Source organism: Tasmannia lanceolata, unplaced genomic scaffold, assembly GCF_043159265.1.
Source record: "Tasmannia lanceolata isolate RefF3 unplaced genomic scaffold, GAP_Taslan_0.1 ptg000003l, whole genome shotgun sequence".
Taxonomy (NCBI): Eukaryota; Viridiplantae; Streptophyta; class Magnoliopsida; order Canellales; family Winteraceae; genus Tasmannia; species Tasmannia lanceolata.
The window spans coordinates 29,454,417-29,471,250 of NW_027518680.1; the positions used below are offsets into that span (position 1 = coordinate 29,454,417).

At 48.2% G+C, this 16,834-nt stretch overlaps 24 non-coding genes across 24 annotated transcripts; all 24 read left to right on the forward strand.

Annotated features, from left to right (window-relative positions):
- Window positions 1-13: 13 nt before the first annotated feature.
- LOC143870649 (5S ribosomal RNA) lies at window positions 14-132 on the forward strand. The gene has a single exon (XR_013245432.1). It is a non-coding gene; the product is annotated as a 5S ribosomal RNA (ribosomal RNA).
- A 597-nt stretch (window positions 133-729) lies between these two features.
- On the forward strand, window positions 730-848 carry LOC143870650 (5S ribosomal RNA). Its single transcript, XR_013245433.1, has one exon. It is a non-coding gene; the product is annotated as a 5S ribosomal RNA (ribosomal RNA).
- Window positions 849-1,445: 597 nt separating this feature from the next.
- Window positions 1,446-1,564, forward strand: LOC143870651 (5S ribosomal RNA). The gene has a single exon (XR_013245434.1). It is a non-coding gene; the product is annotated as a 5S ribosomal RNA (ribosomal RNA).
- A 597-nt stretch (window positions 1,565-2,161) lies between these two features.
- LOC143870652 (5S ribosomal RNA) lies at window positions 2,162-2,280 on the forward strand. Its single transcript, XR_013245435.1, has one exon. It is a non-coding gene; the product is annotated as a 5S ribosomal RNA (ribosomal RNA).
- Window positions 2,281-2,877: 597 nt separating this feature from the next.
- On the forward strand, window positions 2,878-2,996 carry LOC143870369 (5S ribosomal RNA). Its single transcript, XR_013245150.1, has one exon. It is a non-coding gene; the product is annotated as a 5S ribosomal RNA (ribosomal RNA).
- A 597-nt stretch (window positions 2,997-3,593) lies between these two features.
- Window positions 3,594-3,712, forward strand: LOC143872990 (5S ribosomal RNA). The gene has a single exon (XR_013247713.1). It is a non-coding gene; the product is annotated as a 5S ribosomal RNA (ribosomal RNA).
- Window positions 3,713-4,309: 597 nt separating this feature from the next.
- LOC143870653 (5S ribosomal RNA) lies at window positions 4,310-4,428 on the forward strand. Its single transcript, XR_013245436.1, has one exon. It is a non-coding gene; the product is annotated as a 5S ribosomal RNA (ribosomal RNA).
- A 597-nt stretch (window positions 4,429-5,025) lies between these two features.
- On the forward strand, window positions 5,026-5,144 carry LOC143870656 (5S ribosomal RNA). The gene has a single exon (XR_013245438.1). It is a non-coding gene; the product is annotated as a 5S ribosomal RNA (ribosomal RNA).
- Window positions 5,145-5,741: 597 nt separating this feature from the next.
- LOC143870657 (5S ribosomal RNA) lies at window positions 5,742-5,860 on the forward strand. Its single transcript, XR_013245439.1, has one exon. It is a non-coding gene; the product is annotated as a 5S ribosomal RNA (ribosomal RNA).
- Window positions 5,861-6,457: 597 nt separating this feature from the next.
- On the forward strand, window positions 6,458-6,576 carry LOC143873093 (5S ribosomal RNA). Its single transcript, XR_013247815.1, has one exon. It is a non-coding gene; the product is annotated as a 5S ribosomal RNA (ribosomal RNA).
- A 597-nt stretch (window positions 6,577-7,173) lies between these two features.
- On the forward strand, window positions 7,174-7,292 carry LOC143870658 (5S ribosomal RNA). The gene has a single exon (XR_013245440.1). It is a non-coding gene; the product is annotated as a 5S ribosomal RNA (ribosomal RNA).
- Window positions 7,293-7,889: 597 nt separating this feature from the next.
- Window positions 7,890-8,008, forward strand: LOC143870659 (5S ribosomal RNA). The gene has a single exon (XR_013245441.1). It is a non-coding gene; the product is annotated as a 5S ribosomal RNA (ribosomal RNA).
- Window positions 8,009-8,605: 597 nt separating this feature from the next.
- LOC143870660 (5S ribosomal RNA) lies at window positions 8,606-8,724 on the forward strand. The gene has a single exon (XR_013245442.1). It is a non-coding gene; the product is annotated as a 5S ribosomal RNA (ribosomal RNA).
- Window positions 8,725-9,321: 597 nt separating this feature from the next.
- LOC143870661 (5S ribosomal RNA) lies at window positions 9,322-9,440 on the forward strand. The gene has a single exon (XR_013245443.1). It is a non-coding gene; the product is annotated as a 5S ribosomal RNA (ribosomal RNA).
- Window positions 9,441-10,037: 597 nt separating this feature from the next.
- LOC143870662 (5S ribosomal RNA) lies at window positions 10,038-10,156 on the forward strand. The gene has a single exon (XR_013245444.1). It is a non-coding gene; the product is annotated as a 5S ribosomal RNA (ribosomal RNA).
- Window positions 10,157-10,753: 597 nt separating this feature from the next.
- LOC143870663 (5S ribosomal RNA) lies at window positions 10,754-10,872 on the forward strand. Its single transcript, XR_013245445.1, has one exon. It is a non-coding gene; the product is annotated as a 5S ribosomal RNA (ribosomal RNA).
- Window positions 10,873-11,469: 597 nt separating this feature from the next.
- LOC143870664 (5S ribosomal RNA) lies at window positions 11,470-11,588 on the forward strand. Its single transcript, XR_013245446.1, has one exon. It is a non-coding gene; the product is annotated as a 5S ribosomal RNA (ribosomal RNA).
- A 597-nt stretch (window positions 11,589-12,185) lies between these two features.
- Window positions 12,186-12,304, forward strand: LOC143870665 (5S ribosomal RNA). Its single transcript, XR_013245447.1, has one exon. It is a non-coding gene; the product is annotated as a 5S ribosomal RNA (ribosomal RNA).
- Window positions 12,305-12,901: 597 nt separating this feature from the next.
- On the forward strand, window positions 12,902-13,020 carry LOC143870667 (5S ribosomal RNA). The gene has a single exon (XR_013245449.1). It is a non-coding gene; the product is annotated as a 5S ribosomal RNA (ribosomal RNA).
- Window positions 13,021-13,617: 597 nt separating this feature from the next.
- Window positions 13,618-13,736, forward strand: LOC143870668 (5S ribosomal RNA). The gene has a single exon (XR_013245450.1). It is a non-coding gene; the product is annotated as a 5S ribosomal RNA (ribosomal RNA).
- A 597-nt stretch (window positions 13,737-14,333) lies between these two features.
- LOC143870669 (5S ribosomal RNA) lies at window positions 14,334-14,452 on the forward strand. Its single transcript, XR_013245451.1, has one exon. It is a non-coding gene; the product is annotated as a 5S ribosomal RNA (ribosomal RNA).
- A 597-nt stretch (window positions 14,453-15,049) lies between these two features.
- LOC143873233 (5S ribosomal RNA) lies at window positions 15,050-15,168 on the forward strand. The gene has a single exon (XR_013247953.1). It is a non-coding gene; the product is annotated as a 5S ribosomal RNA (ribosomal RNA).
- A 597-nt stretch (window positions 15,169-15,765) lies between these two features.
- Window positions 15,766-15,884, forward strand: LOC143873546 (5S ribosomal RNA). The gene has a single exon (XR_013248252.1). It is a non-coding gene; the product is annotated as a 5S ribosomal RNA (ribosomal RNA).
- Window positions 15,885-16,481: 597 nt separating this feature from the next.
- Window positions 16,482-16,600, forward strand: LOC143873234 (5S ribosomal RNA). Its single transcript, XR_013247954.1, has one exon. It is a non-coding gene; the product is annotated as a 5S ribosomal RNA (ribosomal RNA).
- The last annotated feature ends 234 nt before the right edge of the window (window positions 16,601-16,834 follow it).

Sequence of the window (16,834 nt, forward strand, 5' to 3'; positions counted from 1 at the left end):
GGAGAGGCATGCTGGGTGCGATCATACCAGCACAAATGCACTGGATCCCATCAGAACTCCGAAGTTAAGCGTGCTTGGGCGAGAGTAGTACTAGGATGGGTGACCTCCTGGGAAGTCCTCGTGTTGCACCCCTGTCACTTTTTTCGGCTATCTACCACTTTTTTCGAACAATCTTTCGGTTCTGTAACATCGATGCGAACTGAAACGCACGTTTAGTGCGTCGCCTCCTACGTTTCGGTTCGGATCTTTTTATTTTCTTTCGGATGGTGAATTCAAACACGTCCGGTCTTTATTATGGCGGGGTGATAGTGTCGTTTGATTCGATAAACGGAATTCGTTCTGACATTTCATTTGCGGTCAAATTATAGCGGGGGTTTGTTTAGATTCAGTGACGTACAGGCTATAGCGGATGAGTGTACTAGTGGATGCGAGTCATGAATCCGGTCGGAAGGTGTTTACTGGCCGTGAGCTACCCTTGGTGCACAAATATCGTTCCGACGATAACTTTTGATCCGCCCGTCAGATCGTGGCGATTCTTATATTGATTCGGGGGTACTCGGGAAGATTCATCGCGCGATGACAGCCCTGGCGGTCATCCGGCTTCCCGACATGCTCGGATCGTCCATCCGGTGTCATCTAGCAGGATTTTTTCGCACTTTCATTTAAACGGACTTCGTACGACAATGCGAGTGGAAACTCTTTATTACTTTGACAATGGAGAGGCATGCTGGGTGCGATCATACCAGCACAAATGCACTGGATCCCATCAGAACTCCGAAGTTAAGCGTGCTTGGGCGAGAGTAGTACTAGGATGGGTGACCTCCTGGGAAGTCCTCGTGTTGCACCCCTGTCACTTTTTTCGGCTATCTACCACTTTTTTCGAACAATCTTTCGGTTCTGGAACATCGATGCGAACTGAAACGCACGTTTAGTGCGTCGCCTCCTACGTTTCGGTTCGGATCTTTTTATTTTCTTCCGGATGGTGAATTCAAAGACGTCCGGTCTTTATTATGGCGAGGTGATAGTGTCGTTTGATTCGATAAACGGAATTCGTTCTGACATTTCATTTGCGGTCAAATTATAGCGGGGGTTTGTTTAGATTCAGTGACGTACAGGCTATAGCGGATGAGTGTACTAGTGGATGCGAGTCATGAATCCGGTCGGAAGGTGTTTACTGGCCGTGAGCTACCCTTGGTGCACAAATATCGTTCCGACGATAACTTTTGATCCGCCCGTCAGATCGTGGCGATTCTTATATTGATTCGGGGGTACTCGGGAAGATCCATCGCGCGATGACAGCCCTGGCGGTCATCCGGCTTCCCGACATGCTCGGATCGTCCATCCGGTGTCATCTAGCAGGATTTTTTCGCACTTTCATTTAAACGGACTTCGTACGACAATGCGAGTGGAAACTCTTAATTACTTTGACAATGGAGAGGCATGCTGGGTGCGATCATACCAGCACAAATGCACTGGATCCCATCAGAACTCCGAAGTTAAGCGTGCTTGGGCGAGAGTAGTACTAGGATGGGTGACCTCCTGGGAAGTCCTCGTGTTGCACCCCTGTCACTTTTTTCGGCTATCTACCACTTTTTTCGAACAATCTTTCGGTTCTGTAACATCGATGCGAACTGAAACGCACGTTTAGTGCGTCGCCTCCTACGTTTCGGTTCGGATCTTTTTATTTTCTTTCGGATGGTGAATTCAAACACGTCCGGTCTTTATTATGGCGGGGTGATAGTGTCGTTTGATTCGATAAACGGAATTCGTTCTGACATTTCATTTGCGGTCAAATTATAGCGGGGGTTTGTTTAGATTCAGTGACGTACAGGCTATAGCGGATGAGTGTACTAGTGGATGCGAGTCATGAATCCGGTCGGAAGGTGTTTACTGGCCGTGAGCTACCCTTGGTGCACAAATATCGTTCCGACGATAACTTTTGATCCGCCCGTCAGATCGTCGCGATTCTTATATTGATTCGGGGGTACTCGGGAAGATCCATCGCGCGATGACAGCCCTGGCGGTCATCCGGCTTCCCGACATGCTCGGATCGTCCATCCGGTGTCATCTAGCAGGATTTTTTCGCACTTTCATTTAAACGGACTTCGTACGACAATGCGAGTGGAAACTCTTTATTACTTTGACAATGGAGAGGCATGCTGGGTGCGATCATACCAGCACAAATGCACTGGATCCCATCAGAACTCCGAAGTTAAGCGTGCTTGGGCGAGAGTAGTACTAGGATGGGTGACCTCCTGGGAAGTCCTCGTGTTGCACCCCTGTCACTTTTTTCGGCTATCTACCACTTTTTTCGAACAATCTTTCGGTTCTGGAACATCGATGCGAACTGAAACGCACGTTTAGTGCGTCGCCTCCTACGTTTCGGTTCGGATCTTTTTATTTTCTTCCGGATGGTGAATTCAAAGACGTCCGGTCTTTATTATGGCGGGGTGATAGTGTCGTTTGATTCGATAAACGGAATTCGTTCTGACATTTCATTTGCAGTCAAATTATAGCGGGGGTTTGTTTAGATTCAGTGACGTAAAGGCTATAGCGGATGAGTGTACTAGTGGATGCGAGTCATGAATCCGGTCGGAAGGTGTTTACTGGCCGTGAGCTACCCTTGGTGCACAAATATCGTTCCGACGATAACTTTTGATCCGCCCGTCAGATCGTGGCGATTCTTATATTGATTCGGGGGTACTCGGGAAGATCCATCGCGCGATGACAGCTCTGGCGGTCATCCGGCTTCCCGACATGCTCGGATCGTCCATCCGGTGTCATCTAGCAGGATTTTTTCGCACTTTCATTTAAACGGACTTCGTACGACAATGCGAGTGGAAACTCTTTATTACTTTGACAATGGAGAGGCATGCTGGGTGCGATCATACCAGCACAAATGCACTGGATCCCATCAGAACTCCAAAGTTAAGCGTGCTTGGGCGAGAGTAGTACTAGGATGGGTGACCTCCTGGGAAGTCCTCGTGTTGCACCCCTGTCACTTTTTTCGGCTATCTACCACTTTTTTCGAACAATCTTTCGGTTCTGGAACATTGATGCGAACTGAAACGCACGTTTAGTGCGTCGCCTCCTACGTTTCGGTTCGGATCTTATTATTTTCTTCCGGATGGTGAATTCAAAGACGTCCGGTCTTTATTATGGCGGGGTGATAGTGTCGTTTGATTCGATAAACGGAATTCGTTCTGACATTTCATTTGCCGTCAAATTATAGCGGGGGTTTGTTTAGATTCAGTGACGTACAGGCTATAGCAGATGAGTGTACTAGTGGATGCGAGTCATGAATCCGGTCGGAAGGTGTTTACTGGCCGTGAGCTACCCTTGGTGCACAAATATCGTTCCGACGATAACTTTTGATCCGCCCGTCAGATCGTCGCGATTCTTATATTGATTCGGGGGTACTCGGGAAGATTCATCGCGCGATGACAGCCCTGGCGGTCATCCGGCTTCCCGACATGCTCGGATCGTCCATCCGGTGTCATCTAGCAGGATTTTTTCGCACTTTCATTTAAACGGACTTCGTACGACAATGCGAGTGGAAACTCTTTATTACTTTGACAATGGAAAGGCATGCTGGGTGCGATCATACCAGCACAAATGCACTGGATCCCATCAGAACTCCGAAGTTAAGCGTGCTTGGGCGAGAGTAGTACTAGGATGGGTGACCTCATGGGAAGTCCTCGTGTTGCACCCCTGTCACTTTTTTCGGCTATCTACCACTTTTTTCGAACAATCTTTCGGTTCTGGAACATCGATGCGAACTGAAACGCACGTTTAGTGCGTCGCCTCCTACGTTTCGGTTCGGATCTTTCTATTTTCTTCCGGATGGTGAATTCAAAGACGTCCGGTCTTTATTATGGCGAGGTGATAGTGTCGTTTGATTCGATAAACGGAATTCGTTCTGACATTTCATTTGCGGTCAAATTATAGCGGGGGTTTGTTTAGATTCAGTGACGTACAGGCTATAGCGGATGAGTGTACTAGTGGATGCGAGTCATGAATCCGGTCGGAAGGTGTTTACTGGCCGTGAGCTACCCTTGGTGCACAAATATCGTTCCGACGATAACTTTTGATCCGCCCGTCAGATCGTGGCGATTCTTATATTGATTCGAGGGTACTCGGGAAGATCCATCGCGCGATGACAGCCCTGGCGGTCATCCGGCTTCCCGACATGCTCGGATCGTCCATCCGGTGTCATCTAGCAAGATTTTTTCGCACTTTCATTTAAACGGACTTCGTACGACAATGCGAGTGGAAACTCTTAATTACTTTGACAATGGAGAGGCATGCTGGGTGCGATCATACCAGCACAAATGCACTGGATCCCATCAGAACTCCGAAGTTAAGCGTGCTTGGGCGAGAGTAGTACTAGGATGGGTGACCTCCTGGGAAGTCCTCGTGTTGCACCCCTGTCACTTTTTTCGGCTATCTACCACTTTTTTCGAACAATCTTTCGGTTCTGTAACATCGATGCGAACTGAAACGCACGTTTAGTGCGTCGCCTCCTACGTTTCGGTTCGGATCTTTTTATTTTCTTTCGGATGGTGAATTCAAACACGTCCGGTCTTTATTATGGCGGGGTGATAGTGTCGTTTGATTCGATAAACGGAATTCGTTCTGACATTTCATTTGCGGTCAAATTATAGCGGGGGTTTGTTTAGATTCAGTGACGTACAGGCTATAGCGGATGAGTGTACTAGTGGATGCGAGTCATGAATCCGGTCGGAAGGTGTTTACTGGCCGTGAGCTACCCTTGGTGCACAAATATCGTTCCGACGATAACTTTTGATCCGCCCGTCAGATCGTGGCGATTCTTATATTGATTCGGGGGTACTCGGGAAGATTCATCGCGCGATGACAGCCCTGGCGGTCATCCGGCTTCCCGACATGCTCGGATCGTCCATCCGGTGTCATCTAGCAGGATTTTTTCGCACTTTCATTTAAACAGACTTCGTACGACAATGCGAGTGGAAACTCTTTATTACTTTGACAATGGAGAGGCATGCTGGGTGCGATCATACCAGCACAAATGCACTGGATCCCATCAGAACTCCGAAGTTAAGCGTGCTTGGGCGAGAGTAGTACTAGGATGGGTGACCTCCTGGGAAGTCCTCGTGTTGCACCCCTGTCACTTTTTTCAGCTATCTACCACTTTTTTCGAACAATCTTTCGGTTCTGGAACATCGATGCGAACTGAAACGCACGTTTAGTGCGTCGCCTCCTACGTTTCGGTTCGGATCTTTTTATTTTCTTCCGGATGGTGAATTCAAAGACGTCCGGTCTTTATTATGGCGAGGTGATAGTGTCGTTTGATTCGATAAACGGAATTCGTTCTGACATTTCATTTGCGGTCAAATTATAGCGGGGGTTTGTTTAGATTCAGTGACGTACAGGCTATAGCGGATGAGTGTACTAGTGGATGCGAGTCATGAATCCGGTCGGAAGGTGTTTACTGGCCGTGAGCTACCCTTGGTGCACAAATATCGTTCCGACGATAACTTTTGATCCGCCCGTCAGATCGTGGCGATTCTTATATTGATTCGGGGGTACTCGGGAAGATCCATCGCGCGATGACAGCCCTGGCGGTCATCCGGCTTCCCGACATGCTCGGATCGTCCATCCGGTGTCATCTAGCAGGATTTTTTCGCACTTTCATTTAAACGGACTTCGTACGACAATGCGAGTGGAAACTCTTAATTACTTTGACAATGGAGAGGCATGCTGGGTGCGATCATACCAGCACAAATGCACTGGATCCCATCAGAACTCCGAAGTTAAGCGTGCTTGGGCGAGAGTAGTACTAGGATGGGTGACCTCCTGGGAAGTCCTCGTGTTGCACCCCTGTCACTTTTTTCGGCTATCTACCACTTTTTTCGAACAATCTTTCGGTTCTGTAACATCGATGCGAACTGAAACGCACGTTTAGTGCGTCGCCTCCTACGTTTCGGTTCGGATCTTTTTATTTTCTTTCGGATGGTGAATTCAAACACGTCCGGTCTTTATTATGGCGGGGTGATAGTGTCGTTTGATTCGATAAACGGAATTCGTTCTGACATTTCATTTGCGGTCAAATTATAGCGGGGGTTTGTTTAGATTCAGTGACGTACAGGCTATAGCGGATGAGTGTACTAGTGGATGCGAGTCATGAATCCGGTCGGAAGGTGTTTACTGGCCGTGAGCTACCCTTGGTGCACAAATATCGTTCCGACGATAACTTTTGATCCGCCCGTCAGATCGTGGCGATTCTTATATTGATTCGGGGGTACTCGGGAAGATTCATCGCGCGATGACAGCCCTGGCGGTCATCCGGCTTCCCGACATGCTCGGATCGTCCATCCGGTGTCATCTAGCAGGATTTTTTCGCACTTTCATTTAAACGGACTTCGTACGACAATGCGAGTGGAAACTCTTTATTACTTTGACAATGGAGAGGCATGCTGGGTGCGATCATACCAGCACAAATGCACTGGATCCCATTAGAACTCCGAAGTTAAGCGTGCTTGGGCGAGAGTAGTACTAGGATGGGTGACCTCCTGGGAAGTCCTCGTGTTGCACCCCTGTCACTTTTTTCGGCTATCTACCACTTTTTTCGAACAATCTTTCGGTTCTGGAACATCGATGCGAACTGAAACGCACGTTTAGTGCGTCGCCTCCTACGTTTCGGTTCGGATCTTTTTATTTTCTTCCGGATGGTGAATTCAAAGACGTCCGGTCTTTATTATGGCGAGGTGATAGTGTCGTTTGATTCGATAAACGGAATTCGTTCTGACATTTCATTTGCGGTCAAATTATAGCGGGGGTTTGTTTAGATTCAGTGACGTACAGGCTATAGCGGATGAGTGTACTAGTGGATGCGAGTCATGAATCCGGTCGGAAGGTGTTTACTGGCCGTGAGCTACCCTTGGTGCACAAATATCGTTCCGACGATAACTTTTGATCCGCCCGTCAGATCGTCGCGATTCTTATATTGATTCGGGGGTACTCGGGAAGATCCATCGCGCGATGACAGCCCTGGCGGTCATCCGGCTTCCCGACATGCTCGGATCGTCCATCCGGTGTCATCTAGCAGGATTTTTTCGCACTTTCATTTAAACGGACTTCGTACGACAATGCGAGTGGAAACTCTTAATTACTTTGACAATGGAGAGGCATGCTGGGTGCGATCATACCAGCACAAATGCACTGGATCCCATCAGAACTCCGAAGTTAAGCGTGCTTGGGCGAGAGTAGTACTAGGATGGGTGACCTCCTGGGAAGTCCTCGTGTTGCACCCCTGTCACTTTTTTCGGCTATCTACCACTTTTTTCGAACAATCTTTCGGTTCTGGAACATCGATGCGAACTGAAACGCACGTTTAGTGCGTCGCCTCCTACGTTTCGGTTCGGATCTTTTTATTTTCTTCCGGATGGTGAATTCAAAGACGTCCGGTCTTTATTATGGCGAGGTGATAGTGTCGTTTGATTCGATAAACGGAATTCGTTCTGACATTTCATTTGCGGTCAAATTATAGCGGGGGTTTGTTTAGATTCAGTGACGTACAGGCTATAGCGGATGAGTGTACTAGTGGATGCGAGTCATGAATCCGGTCGGAAGGTGTTTACTGGCCGTGAGCTACCCTTGGTGCACAAATATCGTTCCGACGATAACTTTTGATCCGCCCGTCAGATCGTCGCGATTCTTATATTGATTCGGGGGTACTCGGGAAGATCCATCGCGCGATGACAGCCCTGGCGGTCATCCGGCTTCCCGACATGCTCGGATCGTCCATCCGGTGTCATCTAGCAGGATTTTTTCGCACTTTCATTTAAACGGACTTCGTACGACAATGCGAGTGGAAACTCTTAATTACTTTGACAATGGAGAGGCATGCTGGGTGCGATCATACCAGCACAAATGCACTGGATCCCATCAGAACTCCGAAGTTAAGCGTGCTTGGGCGAGAGTAGTACTAGGATGGGTGACCTCCTGGGAAGTCCTCGTGTTGCACCCCTGTCACTTTTTTCGGCTATCTACCACTTTTTTCGAACAATCTTTCGGTTCTGGAACATCGATGCGAACTGAAACGCACGTTTAGTGCGTCGCCTCCTACGTTTCGGTTCGGATCTTTTTATTTTCTTCCGGATGGTGAATTCAAAGACGTCCGGTCTTTATTATGGCGGGGTGATAGTGTCGTTTGATTCGATAAACGGAATTCGTTCTGACATTTCATTTGCAGTCAAATTATAGCGGGGGTTTGTTTAGATTCAGTGACGTACAGGCTATAGCGGATGAGTGTACTAGTGGATGCGAGTCATGAATCCGGTCGGAAGGTGTTTACTGGCCGTGAGCTACCCTTGGTGCACAAATATCGTTCCGACGATAACTTTTGATCCGCCCGTCAGATCGTCGCGATTCTTATATTGATTCGGGGGTACTCGGGAAGATCCATCGCGCGATGACAGCCCTAGCGGTCATCCGGCTTCCCGACATGCTCGGATCGTCCATCCGGTGTCATCTAGCAGGATTTTTTCGCACTTTCATTTAAACGGACTTCGTACGACAATGCGAGTGGAAACTCTTAATTACTTTGACAATGGAGAGGCATGCTGGGTGCGATCATACCAGCACAAATGCACTGGATCCCATCAGAACTCCGAAGTTAAGCGTGCTTGGGCGAGAGTAGTACTAGGATGGGTGACCTCCTGGGAAGTCCTCGTGTTGCACCCCTGTCACTTTTTTCGGCTATCTACCACTTTTTTCGAACAATCTTTCGGTTCTGTAACATCGATGCGAACTGAAACGCACGTTTAGTGCGTCGCCTCCTACGTTTCGGTTCGGATCTTTTTATTTTCTTTCGGATGGTGAATTCAAACACGTCCGGTCTTTATTATGGCGGGGTGATAGTGTCGTTTGATTCGATAAACGGAATTCGTTCTGACATTTCATTTGCGGTCAAATTATAGCGGGGGTTTGTTTAGATTCAGTGACGTACAGGCTATAGCGGATGAGTGTACTAGTGGATGCGAGTCATGAATCCGGTCGGAAGGTGTTTACTGGCCGTGAGCTACCCTTGGTGCACAAATATCGTTCCAACGATAACTTTTGATCCGCCCGTCAGATCGTGGCGATTCTTATATTGATTCGGGGGTACTCGGGAAGATTCATCGCGCGATGACAGCCCTGGCGGTCATCCGGCTTCCCGACATGCTCGGATCGTCCATCCGGTGTCATCTAGCAGGATTTTTTCGCACTTTCATTTAAACGGACTTCGTACGACAATGCGAGTGGAAACTCTTTATTACTTTGACAATGGAGAGGCATGCTGGGTGCGATCATACCAGCACAAATGCACTGGATCCCATCAGAACTCCGAAGTTAAGCGTGCTTGGGCGAGAGTAGTACTAGGATGGGTGACCTCCTGGGAAGTCCTCGTGTTGCACCCCTGTCACTTTTTTCGGCTATCTACCACTTTTTTCGAACAATCTTTCGGTTCTGGAACATCGATGCGAACTGAAACGCACGTTTAGTGCGTCGCCTCCTACGTTTCGGTTCGGATCTTTTTATTTTCTTCCGGATGGTGAATTCAAAGACGTCCGGTCTTTATTATGGCGAGGTGATAGTGTCGTTTGATTCGATAAACGGAATTCGTTCTGACATTTCATTTGCGGTCAAATTATAGCGGGGGTTTGTTTAGATTCAGTGACGTACAGGCTATAGCGGATGAGTGTACTAGTGGATGCGAGTCATGAATCCGGTCGGAAGGTGTTTACTGGCCGTGAGCTACCCTTGGTGCACAAATATCGTTCCGACGATAACTTTTGATCCGCCCGTCAGATCGTCGCGATTCTTATATTGATTCGGGGGTACTCGGGAAGATCCATCGCGCGATGACAGCCCTGGCGGTCATCCGGCTTCCCGACATGCTCGGATCGTCCATCCGGTGTCATCTAGCAGGATTTTTTCGCACTTTCATTTAAACGGACTTCGTACGACAATGCGAGTGGAAACTCTTAATTACTTTGACAATGGAGAGGCATGCTGGGTGCGATCATACCAGCACAAATGCACTGGATCCCATCAGAACTCCGAAGTTAAGCGTGCTTGGGCGAGAGTAGTACTAGGATGGGTGACCTCCTGGGAAGTCCTCGTGTTGCACCCCTGTCACTTTTTTCGGCTATCTACCACTTTTTTCGAACAATCTTTCGGTTCTGGAACATCGATGCGAACTGAAACGCACGTTTAGTGCGTCGCCTCCTACGTTTCGGTTCGGATCTTTTTATTTTCTTCCGGATGGTGAATTCAAAGACGTCCGGTCTTTATTATGGCGGGGTGATAGTGTCGTTTGATTCGATAAACGGAATTCGTTCTGACATTTCATTTGCAGTCAAATTATAGCGGGGGTTTGTTTAGATTCAGTGACGTACAGGCTATAGCGGATGAGTGTACTAGTGGATGCGAGTCATGAATCCGGTCGGAAGGTGTTTACTGGCCGTGAGCTACCCTTGGTGCACAAATATCGTTCCGACGATAACTTTTGATCCGCCCGTCAGATCGTGGCGATTCTTATATTGATTCGGGGGTACTCGGGAAGATCCATCGCGCGATGACAGCCCTAGCGGTCATCCGGCTTCCCGACATGCTCGGATCGTCCATCCGGTGTCATCTAGCAGGATTTTTTCGCACTTTCATTTAAACGGACTTCGTACGACAATGCGAGTGGAAACTCTTAATTACTTTGACAATGGAGAGGCATGCTGGGTGCGATCATACCAGCACAAATGCACTGGATCCCATCAGAACTCCGAAGTTAAGCGTGCTTGGGCGAGAGTAGTACTAGGATGGGTGACCTCCTGGGAAGTCCTCGTGTTGCACCCCTGTCACTTTTTTCGGCTATCTACCACTTTTTTCGAACAATCTTTCGGTTCTGTAACATCGATGCGAACTGAAACGCACGTTTAGTGCGTCGCCTCCTACGTTTCGGTTCGGATCTTTTTATTTTCTTTCGGATGGTGAATTCAAACACGTCCGGTCTTTATTATGGCGGGGTGATAGTGTCGTTTGATTCGATAAACGGAATTCGTTCTGACATTTCATTTGCGGTCAAATTATAGCGGGGGTTTGTTTAGATTCAGTGACGTACAGGCTATAGCGGATGAGTGTACTAGTGGATGCGAGTCATGAATCCGGTCGGAAGGTGTTTACTGGCCGTGAGCTACCCTTGGTGCACAAATATCGTTCCAACGATAACTTTTGATCCGCCCGTCAGATCGTGGCGATTCTTATATTGATTCGGGGGTACTCGGGAAGATTCATCGCGCGATGACAGCCCTGGCGGTCATCCGGCTTCCCGACATGCTCGGATCGTCCATCCGGTGTCATCTAGCAGGATTTTTTCGCACTTTCATTTAAACGGACTTCGTACGACAATGCGAGTGGAAACTCTTAATTACTTTGACAATGGAGAGGCATGCTGGGTGCGATCATACCAGCACAAATGCACTGGATCCCATCAGAACTCCGAAGTTAAGCGTGCTTGGGCGAGAGTAGTACTAGGATGGGTGACCTCCTGGGAAGTCCTCGTGTTGCACCCCTGTCACTTTTTTCGGCTATCTACCACTTTTTTCGAACAATCTTTCGGTTCTGGAACATCGATGCGAACTGAAACGCACGTTTAGTGCGTCGCCTCCTACGTTTCGGTTCGGATCTTTTTATTTTCTTCCGGATGGTGAATTCAAAGACGTCCGGTCTTTATTATGGCGGGGTGATAGTGTCGTTTGATTCGATAAACGGAATTCGTTCTGACATTTCATTTGCGGTCAAATTATAGCGGGGGTTTGTTTAGATTCAGTGACGTACAGGCTATAGCGGATGAGTGTACTAGTGGATGCGAGTCATGAATCCGGTCGGAAGGTGTTTACTGGCCGTGAGCTACCCTTGGTGCACAAATATCGTTCCGACGATAACTTTTGATCCGCCCGTCAGATCGTGGCGATTCTTATATTGATTCGGGGGTACTCGGGAAGATCCATCGCGCGATGACAGCCCTGGCGGTCATCCGGCTTCCCGACATGCTCGGATCGTCCATCCGGTGTCATCTAGCAGGATTTTTTCGCACTTTCATTTAAACGGACTTCGTACGACAATGCGAGTGGAAACTCTTAATTACTTTGACAATGGAGAGGCATGCTGGGTGCGATCATACCAGCACAAATGCACTGGATCCCATCAGAACTCCGAAGTTAAGCGTGCTTGGGCGAGAGTAGTACTAGGATGGGTGACCTCCTGGGAAGTCCTCGTGTTGCACCCCTGTCACTTTTTTCGGCTATCTACCACTTTTTTCGAACAATCTTTCGGTTCTGGAACATCGATGCGAACTGAAACGCACGTTTAGTGCGTCGCCTCCTACGTTTCGGTTCGGATCTTTTTATTTTCTTCCGGATGGTGAATTCAAAGACGTCCGGTCTTTATTATGGCGGGGTGATAGTGTCGTTTGATTCGATAAACGGAATTCGTTCTGACATTTCATTTGCAGTCAAATTATAGCGGGGGTTTGTTTAGATTCAGTGACGTACAGGCTATAGCGGATGAGTGTACTAGTGGATGCGAGTCATGAATCCGGTCGGAAGGTGTTTACTGGGCGTGAGCTACCCTTGGTGCACAAATATCGTTCCGACGATAACTTTTGATCAGCCCGTCAGATCGTGGCGATTCTTATATTGATTCGGGGGTACTCGGGAAGATCCATCGCGCGATGACAGCTCTGGCGGTCATCCGGCTTCCCGACATGCTCGGATCGTCCATCCGGTGTCATCTAGCAGGATTTTTTCGCACTTTCATTTAAACGGACTTCGTACGACAATGCGAGTGGAAACTCTTTATTACTTTGACAATGGAGAGGCATGCTGGGTGCGATCATACCAGCACAAATGCACTGGATCCCATCAGAACTCCGAAGTTAAGCGTGCTTGGGCGAGAGTAGTACTAGGATGGGTGACCTCCTGGGAAGTCCTCGTGTTGCACCCCTGTCACTTTTTTCGGCTATCTACCACTTTTTTCGAACAATCTTTCGGTTCTGTAACATCGATGCGAACTGAAACGCACGTTTAGTGCGTCGCCTCTTACGTTTCGGTTCGGATCTTTTTATTTTCTTTCGGATGGTGAATTCAAACACGTCCGGTCTTTATTATGGCGGGGTGATAGTGTCGTTTGATTCGATAAACGGAATTCGTTCTGACATTTCATTTGCGGTCAAATTATAGCGGGGGTTTGTTTAGATTCAGTGACGTACAGGCTATAGCGGATGAGTGTACTAGTGGATGCGAGTCATGAATCCGGTCGGAAGGTGTTTACTGGCCGTGAGCTACCCTTGGTGCACAAATATCGTTCCGACGATAACTTTTGATCCGCCCGTCAGATCGTGGCGATTCTTATATTGATTCGGGGGTACTCGGGAAGATTCATCGCGCGATGACAGCCCTGGCGGTCATCCGGCTTCCCGACATGCTCGGATCGTCCATCCGGTGTCATCTAGCAGGATTTTTTCGCACTTTTATTTAAACGGACTTCGTACGACAATGCGAGTGGAAACTCTTTATTACTTTGACAATGGAGAGGCATGCTGGGTGCGATCATACCAGCACAAATGCACTGGATCCCATCAGAACTCCGAAGTTAAGCGTGCTTGGGCGAGAGTAGTACTAGGATGGGTGACCTCCTGGGAAGTCCTCGTGTTGCACCCCTGTCACTTTTTTCGGCTATCTACCACTTTTTTCGAACAATCTTTCGGTTCTGGAACATCGATGCGAACTGAAACGCACGTTTAGTGCGTCGCCTCCTACGTTTCGGTTCGGATCTTTTTATTTTCTTCCGGATGGTGAATTCAAAGACGTCCGGTCTTTATTATGGCGGGGCGATAGTGTCGTTTGATTCGATAAACGGAATTCGTTCTGACATTTCATTTGCGGTCAAATTATAGCGGGGGTTTGTTTAGATTCAGTGACGTACAGGCTATAGCGGATGAGTGTACTAGTGGATGCGAGTCATGAATCCGGTCGGAAGGTGTTTACTGGCCGTGAGCTACCCTTGGTGCACAAATATCGTTCCGACGATAACTTTTGATCAGCCCGTCAGATCGTCGCGATTCTTATATTGATTCGGGGGTACTCGGGAAGATCCATCGCGCGATGACAGCCCTGGCGGTCATCCGGCTTCCCGACATGCTCGGATCGTCCATCCGGTGTCATCTAGCAGGATTTTTTCGCACTTTCATTTAAACGGACTTCGTACGACAATGCGAGTGGAAACTCTTAATTACTTTGACAATGGAGAGGCATGCTGGGTGCGATCATACCAGCACAAATGCACTGGATCCCATCAGAACTCCGAAGTTAAGCGTGCTTGGGCGAGAGTAGTACTAGGATGGGTGACCTCCTGGGAAGTCCTCGTGTTGCACCCCTGTCACTTTTTTCGGCTATCTACCACTTTTTTCGAACAATCTTTCGGTTCTGGAACATCGATGCGAACTGAAACGCACGTTTAGTGCGTCGCCTCCTACGTTTCGGTTCGGATCTTTTTATTTTCTTCCGGATGGTGAATTCAAAGACGTCCGGTCTTTATTATGGCGGGGTGATAGTGTCGTTTGATTCGATAAACGGAATTCGTTCTGACATTTCATTTGCAGTCAAATTATAGCGGGGGTTTGTTTAGATTCAGTGACGTACAGGCTATAGCGGATGAGTGTACTAGTGGATGCGAGTCATGAATCCGGTCGGAAGGTGTTTACTGGCCGTGAGCTACCCTTGGTGCACAAATATCGTTCCGACGATAACTTTTGATCCGCCCGTCAGATCGTGGCGATTCTTATATTGATTCGGGGGTACTCGGGAAGATCCATCGCGCGATGACAGCTCTGGCGGTCATCCGGCTTCCCGACATGCTCGGATCGTCCATCCGGTGTCATCTAGCAGGATTTTTTCGCACTTTCATTTAAACGGACTTCGTACGACAATGCGAGTGGAAACTCTTTATTACTTTGACAATGGAGAGGCATGCTGGGTGCGATCATACCAGCACAAATGCACTGGATCCCATCAGAACTCCGAAGTGAAGCGTGCTTGGGCGAGAGTAGTACTAGGATGGGTGACCTCCTGGGAAGTCCTCGTGTTGCACCCCTGTCACTTTTTTCGGCTATCTACCACTTTTTTCGAACAATCTTTCGGTTCTGTAACATCGATGCGAACTGAAACGCACGTTTAGTGCGTCGCCTCCTACGTTTCGGTTCGGATCTTATTATTTTCTTCCGGATGGTGAATTCAAAGACGTCCGGTCTTTATTATGGCGGGGTGATAGTGTCGTTTGATTCGATAAACGGAATTCGTTCTGACATTTCATTTGCGGTCAAATTATAGCGGGGGTTTGTTTAGATTCAGTGACGTACAGGCTATAGCAGATGAGTGTACTAGTGGATGCGAGTCATGAATCCGGTCGGAAGGTGTTTACTGGCCGTGAGCTACCCTTGGTGCACAAATATCGTTCCGACGATAACTTTTGATCCGCCCGTCAGATCGTGGCGATTCTTATATTGATTCGGGGGTACTCGGGAAGATTCATCGCGCGATGACAGCCCTGGCGGTCATCCGGCTTCCCGACATGCTCGGATCGTCCATCCGGTGTCATCTAGCAGGATTTTTTCGCACTTTCATTTAAACGGACTTCGTACGACAATGCGAGTGGAAACTCTTTATTACTTTGACAATGGAAAGGCATGCTGGGTGCGATCATACCAGCACAAATGCACTGGATCCCATCAGAACTCCCAAGTTAAGCGTGCTTGGGCGAGAGTAGTACTAGGATGGGTGACCTCATGGGAAGTCCTCGTGTTGCACCCCTGTCACTTTTTTCGGCTATCTACCACTTTTTTCGAACAATCTTTCGGTTCTGGAACATCGATGCGAACTGAAACGCACGTTTAGTGCGTCGCCTCCTACGTTTCGGTTCGGATCTTTTTATTTTCTTCCGGATGGTGAATTCAAAGACGTCCGGTCTTTATTATGGCGAGGTGATAGTGTCGTTTGATTCGATAAACGGAATTCGTTCTGACATTTCATTTGCGGTCAAATTATAGCGGGGGTTTGTTTAGATTCAGTGACGTACAGGCTATAGCGGATGAGTGTACTAGTGGATGCGAGTCATGAATCCGGTCGGAAGGTGTTTACTGGCCGTGAGCTACCCTTGGTGCACAAATATCGTTCCGACGATAACTTTTGATCCGCCCGTCAGATCGTGGCGATTCTTATATTGATTCGGGGGTACTCGGGAAGATCCATCGCGCGATGACAGCCCTGGCGGTCATCCGGCTTCCCGACATGCTCGGATCGTCCATCCGGTGTCATCTAGCAGGATTTTTTCGCACTTTCATTTAAACGGACTTCGTACGACAATGCGAGTGGAAACTCTTTATTACTTTGACAATGGAGAGGCATGCTGGGTGCGATCATACCAGCACAAATGCACTGGATCCCATCAGAACTCCGAAGTGAAGCGTGCTTGGGCGAGAGTAGTACTAGGATGGGTGACCTCCTGGGAAGTCCTCGTGTTGCACCCCTGTCACTTTTTTCGGCTATCTACCACTTTTTTCGAACAATCTTTCGGTTCTGGAACATTGATGCGAACTGAAACGCACGTTTAGTGCGTCGCCTCCTACGTTTCGGTTCGGATCTTTTTATTTTCTTCCGGATGGTGAATTCAAAGACGTCCGGTCTTTATTATGGCGGGGCGATAGTGTCGTTTGATTCGATAAACGGAATTCGTTCTGACATTTCATTTGCGGTCAAATTAT